Below are 11,940 nucleotides of genomic sequence, written 5' to 3' on the forward strand. Positions count from 1 at the left end.
TGGATTTAACAAATTCAAATATTCTGGTGCCTCAACATCCTAGTTACCAATATGATGAGCTCCCAGGAGGGGTTAGGAGCAGAGTCAGACCTAGGTTGGAGGCAGTGAGGTCAAAACTTAATAGGACTCCATGCTCTTCCATCTAGTCTCAGAAATAAAACAAAAAGTCCCTTCCCCTGCATAATGACAGCACAAAGAAAGGGCTTTAATACGGGGGTCAAAGGTACTCACAGAATCTAATAAAGTGATATTTAGAAGCCGGACTTAGACAAATTATTGGGTACTTAGACAAATTCTTTCTAATATTAGAATTGCCAGATGTAGAACCAGAAAAGTTGACTTCTCTTAAAAAGATGTAAAACTCAAAAATAAAGAAAGAAAAAAAAAAAGATGTAAAACTCCATAGCCCTCAAAAGACTTAAATTTCGACATATATACATTTAGACAAAACACTTCATGTAATTAGACAAAACAGAGAAAATTACCAAAAAAGTTTCCCCCATTTATACAAGGGTGAACTCGCTCAGAGGTTACCACCCTGCTACCGGGGAGGAGGGGATGCTCATATAGGAGACATATATCACAGCTCGAGCATCTCCCTAGAGGAGATTAAAGAGCTCCTAAAGTCCTCTAATGATATCAGTAGAGTTGATTGATCGGAGTGTTTTTGGCTGAGCTGAGTGGATAACACTTTACTGTTAAAATAATTTAATATTTTCCCCAATTAAACATGTAAAAGAATTTTTAAGGTATTTAAAAAAAAATTTGAGTTCCAAATTCTTTTCCTTCCCCTGTTTCCCCTCATGGAGAAAACAAGCAATTTGATATAGGTTATATCTGTGCAGTCATGCAAAGCATATTTCCACATTAGTCATGTGAAAGAAAGACTTCCCCAAAAAAAGAAAGTTAAAAGACAAAAATATGCTTTATACCATGTTCAGACTCCCAATTCTTTCTCTGGAGATTATTACCTTTATTACCATAATTTCTTTGGAACTGTCGTGGATTGTTGTATTGCTAAAGATAGTTAAATCGTTCACAGCTGATATGATCTCCTGTTCTACCTGTTCTACTCATTACACTTTGTATCAGATGTCTTTTTAAGTATTTCTGAGAGCATCCTGCTCATCATTTCTTACAGTACAATAATATTCCATCACAATGCTAAACAACTTTAGCTATTTTCCATTGATGGTTAATCCGGCTTCCTTCTTTCTGCTATAAATTATTTATAATATAGCCTTTGTGTGTGTGTGTGTGTTTTCACGGGTCAGATCTAACCATGGTCTTTGAGCAAAGGTAAGGCGGATTTTATATTTTGTAGGATATTCTAAATTTTCCGAATGGTCAATCTGTGTTTCAATTTTTCCACATTCTGGTCAACATTCATTATTTTTCTTTTCTGTCATATTTGCCAATCTGTTAGGTGTGAGGTGATACATCAGAGGTGTTGTAATTTGCATTCTCTAATCAATAGTGATTTAGAGCATTTTTTCATATGATTATAGATAGCTTTGATTCCTTCCTTTTGAAAACTGCCTGTTATATCCTCTGACCTTTTAGTCAAAGGTTCTTATTTTTACAAATTTGATTTGGTGCTCTATATATTGGAAAATGAAGCCTTTTATGAGAAAACTTGTTATATAGATTTAAAAATAATTATAATTACTGTTTTCCTCAGTAATTTCCTCCATCTCATTTATCTTACTCTCTCCTTTCATGAGTCTTGTGTTTAAAGAAACAGTACTTTTAAACACAAGGTTAAGCCCGACTTAAAATTCCACTTCATACTTAAGGAAACACATTTCCTAAGCCCAATGTAGTTGTACACCACTTGAGACTGAGAACTGTAAAGAAAAGAGGAATATTCTGGAGGGAAAAGCGATGCAAAAAAAAAGAGATTATCAAGGCGATTTTGACAAGTTCATTTCTCTAGGAGTTTTATACAAATGACACTTTTAAAAATCATGACTTTAAACTCTTTAAGGGCAATTATGAGTTAAGTTCAGTACCCGTAGAATGGACACTATAATTTCCAATTTGCAAATAAAGAAAACTTATGTCTAAGGTCTGCTTATTTAGATGTTGTTTATGTAGTAGAAACTGATATAGGCCTGTGAAAATCTACTTTGACGATGTTAAATATTTTTCAACTAAGTATCTGGATCTGTTATTTTATTGGTGTGAAAACTCACTTGGTGATGTCAAAACACTCTCCTGATGTGCCTAGAATAACATTTGTTTATGTATATAAAAGCCCTTTCAAAGCTAATCTAATTTGGAAACTAAAATTGCTTTTTCACACGTACACAAATGTGGAAATGTATTGAGAATCAGAGTTATTGCACATCCTGCCACCAAATTGCAGTTTTTATGGCTCCTGACCTATGGGCTTATCATTTAGGAGTGTATTTGTACTAAATTCTTAGCTTCAGAACAGAAACAGTACACTTATAACAATAATTTATATTCTCATATATAGTATTTTATTTTCCAATTTCATGTAAAAACAAATCTTTATATTTATTTTAATGAAATTTTGAGTTCCAAATTTTCCCTAAGATGGTATGTGATATAGGTTGTATATGTGCAGTCATGTAAAACTATTAGTCATGTTGTGAAAGAAGAAAAGGTTTACAAACCAATTTGAAAAAAAAAACAAAAAATATTGAAAATAGAAGATTTAATCTGCATTCAGACTCCAAAATTCGTCCTCTGGATGTTTTCTTGTCTCATTTTATTCCTGAGAAGAGTTAACGCTAATTGTAGTTGATCATTGCACAATGTTGCTCTTGTTATGCATTGGTTCTGCTCATTTAATTTTTCTGCATATATATTTATATAATTGTCTTTTAAAAATGTTTTTATTAAAGCTTTTTATTTACAAAACATATGCAAGGGTAATTTTTCAATACTGACCCTTGCAAAACGTGTTCCAAATTACCCTCCCCCACTCCATCTTCCTAGATGGCAGGTAGTCCAATACATCCTAAATATGTTAAGATCTATATTAAATCCGATACACACACGTTTGTACTGTTATCTTGCTACAAAAGAAAAAATGGATCAGGAAGGAGCAGAGTCCAAACCTTGTAGCCAACACACATTCCCATTCTCTTTTTTTTTTTCTTTTTTCTTAAGGTCCCAGAAAAGGGAGGGAGAAGCAGGAGGTACTTATGAATCAGAGAAAGAAGAGACCTTCAGACTTTGCTCCAACTCCAAGACATTTATCTAAAGCCCACTTTTAAGAGCTGAAACCTTGTACCAAACAGGTATGCGTGTCCCTTTTGTTTTGTTTGTTTGTTTAGTTTTATAATGTCCCAGGAGGGAGAGAGACGGGCAGGGGAGGTCTGTGGGTTTGGGGAAGAAGGGCGATTTCTAAACTCTCCTAAAAGCCCAAGAGAATTCCCAAAGCCCACTTTTAACAAATCAAGTCTTGCCTCAAACAGACAAACATGTTTTTTTCTGCCTGAGCTCCAATAAAATTTTTAAAGTCCGTTTATTTCATTTTAGATGAAAGCTTTTTATTTACAAAAGATGCAGGGACAGTTCTTCCACATTAACCCTGGCAAGTTTACTTACCAAACAGGTCGCTTAAAGCAAATCGTTAAGAAGCACTGGAAAGAAATTGACGGAAAACACCCAGCCCTGGCAGAAAGCTTTCCAGCGTTGATGATTTTGGCAGCATGTTCTTGTCCTAGGACTTTGCCCGCATCTTTTCACTACTGACAGTGCCCCCTGGAACCGAGGTATCCATATAAGCAGGCTCTGGCACCCCAGGAAACCAGAGCTAATTATCTGAGTGATTTGAGCTTTAGTTTCTTTTTATTTGCTTCCATCAGGCACCAAGCACATCCGCACACACCCCTTCTCCAAGTAATAGCTCAAAATAATGGAGACAGGAAGGAGGAAGGCTCTGAATTGGGGGAGATGCTGGGGCCGAGTCTCTAGGTTAGAATCCCTCAGAGTGGGGCCCCTCAGTTAGGTCTTCCTCCCCCTGTATCTTACAACCGTCAAGGCCAGGGGGTCTCGCTGTCTCTCCGTCATCTTTAAAGCGCGCACAGACACAAAACAAGGATCCCCCCGGCCAGAGCGCTTTCCCTCCAGGCACGTTTAAATACAGCCTCCTGGTACAGACTGGGAGCATCCAGCCCAGGGAAAATGATCGGGGTGACGCGGCTCGGCCCCTGCGGGTGCCAGGCAAGGACGCTCCCTTTCCAAGCTCCGGGACAAGCTGACACTGGTCCTCGGACCCGGTGCAGGCTAGAGGTGACGCCATCAAAGGTCCGGGCTGCCTCCTGGTGGAGAGGGAGAAGGAGGAGACGGGCCGGGAGGGGATGCTGGCCTGGGACTGGACCCCTAAGTGGCTGCGTTGTCACTGCGGCGGGAAAGGGTTAGAGGGGGAAATAGGAAAGGAGGGCTGGCGTCGGGTCCCCCTGCACAATCCTACAATTCTTCAGCTCCTTCTTCTTCTTTTTCTTCTCCGCCTCTGGACGCCCCCTACCCCCGTCTCCCACCCCCTTTCCCCAACTGGAGGCGAGGAGTATTCTAGAAGGAGTTTGGACTGGGGCGAGAGGGGCGGCGAGAAGGGGGGTTGGAGAGAGAAAAAACTCCTCCCCCCCTCGGGGGGGGGGGGGGGGGGGGGGGGGGAACCAGGTGAACAGGGAACTAGAAGGTGGAGAAGGGGAAGGGGGGAGGGGGCGGGGTGGAGTGGGGAGGGGGCAGGGGCAGAAAAAGAAATCCGAAGGAGAGAACTGCAGTCCAGCTGCAGCTGTCAACAGCCTTGGTCTCCGCGAAGGCGGGGGGAGGGGAGGGGGGCGTGCGCGAAGCAGCGTCAGCGCAATAAGCTCTTGGGCCCGGCTTCTCCTCCTCTTCCCCTCTGCGCTAGTGCGGGGCCACCCCCTGCCCACCCCGCTTTTCGGCCCCCCCCCCATTTCTCCAGCCCTTTCCTCCCCCTGTCATTTTGAAAAGCCTCTGTCCGCGTGGGCTGCGGAGGAAGGAAAACTGCAAAAGAGGCGAGAGAAGACTGGCTCCCACAACTTGAAAGAGGCGCAGTCGGCACCAGCTGATACCGTGAAGAAGGGATGGATTGGGGTCCTCACATCCCTTCTTTCAGATGGAGCTTTATGGCGATGATCTTGTTAATTCCCTTTCTCATTCTTTTCCGTGTCTGCTGGTGCTTTCCGTTGACATTGGTGTAGTCCCTGGGTCTCGTTTTCTTGGCTCTGCTTATTCCATTCTCCCTCAGTTCCTATAAATCTTTCCATCCTTTGTATTCATCACATAGATCATTTTTATTACAACACACCGATACTCTGTTACACTTGGGTACCAAGATTTATCCAGACATTGCTTCTACCTTGTTTCCACTCCTCTGCCTGCACAGAAAGTGTTGCTGATAAATATTTAGGTGTGTGTGGGGAGGGGGATTTTTTTCCCCTATCAATAGCTTTTGGGGGCTTGAAATCCAGGAAGTGAGTTTTTGATTGAAAAGACAAGAACAGTTTCGTTAGTTTACTTGTAAAATTCTGTGTTGCTTTTCAAAATGCTCTTGCCGTTCTTCAGTTCCAGCAGCAATGTATCAGTGCACCTGTCATTCCACAATCTGAACAAGCCAGAGAACTCCCATATGGTTTTTGTCATTTTCTGCCAACTTGCAGGATGTAACATGAAACCTCGGGGTTGTTTTGATACCCATTTCTCTTCTTAGTGATTAGGAGTATTTTTTAACTCCTGTTAGTGTTGACCATTTCTCTCTTGGGGAATGTCTGTTTTATAAACACAAATACATGCATATGTGTAAATTATAAATATATATTTTACATATTTTGATACAAACTTTTGTTAGGCAAATTGAATATTAAGATTTCCCCCATTTGACCACCTTGTTTTTTTAATTCTAGATTCATTCATTTTGTCTGTGCAGATGCTTTCCAATTTCATGCAATCCACACTCCCTATTTCATCCTTTCTCATTATCCCATCTCTTCTTTTATTAAATATACTTTTCCTAACCATAGTTGTGACAAGCATATGATCTGCTTCTCATCTACATTTTCCTGATCATTCATATTAAGGTCACATATCCATTTAGAATGTATTATAGAGGTGTGGGTCTAAACTCATTTCTGCCAGATTATTTTCCAATTTTCTCTACAATTGTTTTTGTGTATTTCTTTGCTCAATTAATTTTATGTTTTCCACTTTATCTTGAAAGCCAGATCAGAGACCTTATACCTAAAAGAAGCTCACGTGAAATAAATGGAGAAAAAATTACCAATATCAGTCCAATCGGCAGCCTTCTCTGGTGTCCATAGCAGTAGCGAGATGCAAAAACCCTTACTCAGAGAGTGCTGAATTACCATCCCTAAAACAAACAGTGTTATTTTCTCCTAGGAGATATCTTTTGTTACTTGGAATAGAGTCACAAGCATTTCCCATCCCATGGGTGGTGGAAAAAACAGAGAAGGAACCGTTGTTTAACACAGAAATGTGCAGTACAAGGCTGGAGGAAAATCTCCTTGGGTACATTCAATTCAATTTGACAAGTGTTTGTTAAGCACCTTCTATGTTCCAGGTACCAAGTTTAGTTTGGGGGAGCAGAAAGATAAAAAAAGTTAGTGTCTGCCTTTCTGTCTTTCAATCAAATGGTAGTGACAAGAAGCACATGTGCACATAAAAAACCCCACATGCACACACAAAACACATACAGAGTTGAGATACTCTACAAAATTTTAAAATGTAATGTAAATATTAGCTACTATTATCATCAACATCACCATAACTACCACAACCATAACCATCACCATTACCATCATCATCATCACCATCATTCTCATCATCATCATCACCATCATTCTCTTCCTCCTCCTCCTCCTCCTCCTCATTATCATCATTGTATGAAACCTAGCAGAATGAGATAGGCACAAATGATCTAACCTAAAATTTAGCACCCTTAAATTCCATTCACAATGACTCCCAAATTCATCAAAGGAACTTCCTGGATCACTCAGACTGTATCTATACAGCAATACCTAATTAAACGTCCTCATTATGTTTGTGGAAGACAAGATGCCAGCTCTCCTTCATGTAAATTAAAAATATTAAGGCAGCCGAGTAGCACAGTGTTTAGAGTACAGAACTTGGTACTGGGAAGACCCGAGTTCAACTTTTGCCCCAGACACTTAAAATCTCTCTAATGCTGAGCAAGTAATTTAAACTCTCGGCCTCAGTTTCTTTATTTTTAAAATGGTACTTATCTACCTCACACGATTGTTGTGGGGATCAAATAAGCTAACGGATGTAAAAATGCTTTGTAAACTTGAAAACTCTCTAGATGCAAGCTACAATGATGATGATGATGATGATGGGGATAATGTTGTTCTTTATTTGGTACCTTTATTATATTACTCTATATCCACTCCTTGAGCTAATCATTCAATCAAAAAGAATTGAAGTGCCTGCTATATGATAGGCACTGAAGTAGAGATTGAGTTCTTTATTTGGTACCTTTATTATATCACTCTACTATCAACTCCTTGAGCTAATCATTCAATTGAAAAGAATTTACGTGTCTACTATATGATAGGTACTGCAGTTGAGATTGAGAGCACAAATGAATCTCAATTCACAAGTTTATTTTCTAACAGCAGTCCAGGAATCAAATAATTGATCAGCAAGTATTTCTTCATCATCCACCACGTGCCATCCCACTGTGCTAAATGTAAAGGATACAAAGGCACAAAAGCAATATTTTCTGTTCCCAGAGAGATTTTGCTATTATTGTCGTTCAGCCATGTCAACTTTTCATAATCTCATATGGATTATCACGGGAGCAGTTTGCTATTTCCCTGACCAGGGGCGTCTCTACATAAAATTCTGTGGACAGGATAAAAGCAATTGTAGGGGGAAGAAGAGATTGGGAAAGACCTCATGAAGAAGGAAGAGAGCAAGGCTTTGAAGAAAAGTAGAGATTCTAAGATTCAAAGTTGCGATAAGGGTGAATTCATTCCAGCCATGAGGAAAAAAATATGTTCACAGGCTTGGGGGTGGCAGAATAGGTGTTATTTCTAAGAAATGGCAAGTAGACCAGTTTGGCTTGAAGGCATGCTATGTGAAATGAAGAGACTACCTTGTCATGTGAAAGTAGAATGTGTAAAATGATTGGAAAGGAATGCTAGGACCCAATTATGAAGGATTTTAAATCTTAGTTAGAATTGCATTTTACCCTAGGTAAAAAATGATTTTTGATTTTTTGAATAAGTGATTAACATGGTCAATATGAAGCTTAGGAGAAGAGGGAAAGATGAAGCTTATGAAAATATATGATTCTTATACCTGATGAAACACAAAATGGAGCTAGTGATTTAAGATGTATTTCCCACAGATTGCAGGGCAGTGGAGGTGCTGAGGTATTAGGTGAAGAAACCAACAAAAAGCCCCTTGACAGTTTGAGCTCTGCCAAAATAGAACATATCACTTTGAGATTTTGTGACTTTTCTATCAAACCTGAAGATATTTAAGCAAAGAGTGGAAAATCGTTTGTCAAGAATATTATGGGTAGAATTATTCAATAAATAAAATTTGAATTAGATGAACTCCAAGGACCATTTTTCCTCTGAGATTTGAAGAATTGCAAGTAATGTTAAAGAGACCTATGGCATCAAATGCTTAGTCTAAATAGCACAGTGGATAGAGTGTTGGAACTAGGAAGATCTGAGTTTCAATCTCACCTCAGATCCTTCCTGTGTCACACTCTTGGTGTGATTCTAGTAAAGTCACCAAAGCTCTCTATAAAATGAGGCTAATAACATTTGTTTCCAGTGTTGTTATGTGGATCCAATGAGATAACATATGTACAACATCTCACAAACTTTAAATCACTATAGAAATCTTGTTTTAAAACAAGTGGAGGATTGTGCCAGCTAGATGGGGCAGTGATTAGAGCACCAGCCCTGAAGTCAGGAGGACCCGAGTTCAAATTTGGCTTCAGATACTTATCACTTACTAACCATATGACCCTGAGTAAATCACTTAACTCCAACTGCCTATTATAAAAAGAAATAAAATAAGTGAAGGATGGAAAAACACATCATATATGAGGAAGTAAAAAAGAAGAAGAAAATTTGGAAGATGAGGAAAGAGATGGTTTTATTTTTTCTTTTATAATTCCATAGTCTAGAATAGTGTCTAACATTAATAAATGACACCATGGACAGCAGAAAATGCCTCTTAACCTCAGATCAAGCCTTTGATGCCTCACCATGGTAGAGACCTCCTTCTGGGCTCTAGAAGGTTACCCTGTGGAGTGTGACTGTAACTTATCTTACCCAAGATGAAAAGGCTTGGATTTGGCCCCAGGGATGAACTGCATGAAAATCATTTGAGGTGATGCCTCTCAATAAGCATGAAGGGCGTATGTATCACCTGAAGATCGGGCATCAGGGGATGAATATTTTTGTCCACAGCACAAGGACTATACTATGTTTCAAAATTGCAGTGATCTGTATGTATAGGTGGATCAATCTGTGAAGGTAAAAATCTCCCAAAGTGGGAAAATATTACCAAAGTGAGGAAGATCAAGGATGAATATATTCATTTTTAGAACAAAAAAAAATCCTAACATGATGAAAAGAATGTCCAAAGGTCCAAGGGGTCTTGACCCACTTTCAGCAAGTTGATGAGAAGTGGGATGTCATTGAAGTGACATCAATAAGCTCTTTGGAAAATTACGCAATATCTAGTATCACCAGCTATGCTAGTGATAAAGGGAGGATGATGAGAAGAAAGGAAGGGAAATGTTATAGGAAACAAAAAAATTGATCTGAGGCTACATGAGAGAATTTTGTTGGACTAGCCTCCCTATGATGGGAGGATTGAGCAGGGATGGAGTCACTCTGCAGGCACCTTCCTGTGGGCCAAGAGGAGAAGCAAAGAAAGTGTGCTAGGCTTAAAGACATCCAAACACTTGTGATGGGATGATATTCACAGAAAAGTTGAGTATAATGAGAACATTCTTCCCAGGAGTCTTTACAGGAGCAAGAAAAGTCACAGAGGGAAAAGAAAATTTGCTCCCATGGCATTAGTACATATTCAAAGGAAGTTTTAAAAAAATGATTTCACAATCAAAATCAAAGTCTGGGGGTGGGGCAAGAGTTGTGTGCAGTATGTTGGAAACCAGTTCTGAGTGCCCTTCTAACCTTCCTGAGACTTCTGAGGGTCAGTGGTGGACACAACGAGCATTTGGCTACTATTTTATGTGAATGCTAGTGGATGAGCGAGGGACCGAAAGAGGATATGGGCATGTTAACAGTGTTATTTGAAAAGGGACAGAGAGATGACTGGAGAACACAGAGGGCATTGGTCTCATTGAACCTGTCAGATCTGTGCATTCGTCCTGCTGGGAAGGCTGGCAAGGATAGCAGAGGGCATGATAGCTGATGAGCAGCAGAGAGCACTATGCTCACACTTCAAGGCTCTCTTACTATTTGATGAACTTAAGATAAACCTTAGAACATGTCCAGCAGGGAGGAGGAAAAGGTTATTTGTTCTTTGGATCAAGGGAATCCTCTGGCTAGGAGCAACCAGGATTGTCTCTCTTTGAAGTCACAGGTCTGTGGGGTACAAGATAAACTGATGAAATGTTCGAAAGTATGATGTGTGCTGAGGGGATCGATATCCCTACTCTTAATGGAGAGGTAGGAGAAACTCATTAATGAAGAGCGTTTCCATCACTTAGCACAATGTGTGGCACACAGTAGGTGTTTAATAAATGTTTATTAACTGATGGGAGGAAGGAAGATCAATACATGAAGCTGTTCCCACCTCTTCTCATTAGGTGGTAAGTGCATATGAAAGGTGAGACAAAACAAGTGCATAGACAAAAGGAAAAAATGGCAGGAAGGAAGGAAGGAAACAAATATTTTAAAATTTTACTTTTTTGTTTTCTTTTTTCCTGGTTATACATGTACATTAATTAAAAAATATTTTTAACCATTAATTATTTTTATGTTCCCCAGTTTCATATAAAAGCAATTGTTGGTTATATTTATATTTTCATTTTTCTTTTTACATATTTCCTAATGACTCATGTTCAAAAAAAAAAAATCAGAACAAAGAGGAAAATCCATGAGGGAAAAATAAATCCCTCTATGAATCATGCTGGGAGAGAAAAATCAGAACAAAAAGAAAAACCACAAGAGAGAAAAAAAAACAGCCGAAAAAGAAAAGGTGATCATAACATGTGTTGATTTACATTCATTCTCCACAGTTCTCTCTCTGGATGCAGATGGCATTTTCTATCCAAGTTTATGGGTATTGCCTCGGATCATTGAATTGCTGAGAAGAACCAAGCCTGTTATAGCTGATCATTGCACAATTTTGCTGTTACTGTGTGTACTGTATTCCTGGTTCTACTTTTTTCACTCAGTATCAGTTCATGTAAATCTTTCCATATCTTTCTAAAATCAGCTTCTTCAATTTTTTAAATAAAAAAATAATATTCCATTACTTTCATATGCCATAATTTATTCAGCCATTCCCCATTTGATGGGCATCTACTCACTTTCCAATTCTTTGCCACCACAAAAAGAGCCGCTACAAACATTTTTGCCCGTGTGGATCCTTTTCTCTCCTTTATGATTTCCTTGGGATGCAGACCCAGTCATAGCACTGTTGTACCAAAGGGTATGCACAGTTTGATAGTTCTCCAGAAGGTTGGATCATTTTGCAATTTCACCCATTAATTCATCATTAATGTCCCAGTTTCTCCACAATCCCTCCAATATTTGTCATTATCTTTTCCTGTTAACTTAGCCAATCTGAGAGATGTGAAGGAGTACCTCAGAGTTGTTTTAATTTGCATTTCTCTAATCAATAGTGATTTAGAGTTGTAAATAGCATCTGGAAAAAAACATTAATTAAGCATCTACTATGTATCCG

Source organism: Sarcophilus harrisii, chromosome 5 (assembly GCF_902635505.1).
Source record: "Sarcophilus harrisii chromosome 5, mSarHar1.11, whole genome shotgun sequence".
Taxonomy (NCBI): domain Eukaryota; kingdom Metazoa; phylum Chordata; class Mammalia; order Dasyuromorphia; family Dasyuridae; genus Sarcophilus; species Sarcophilus harrisii.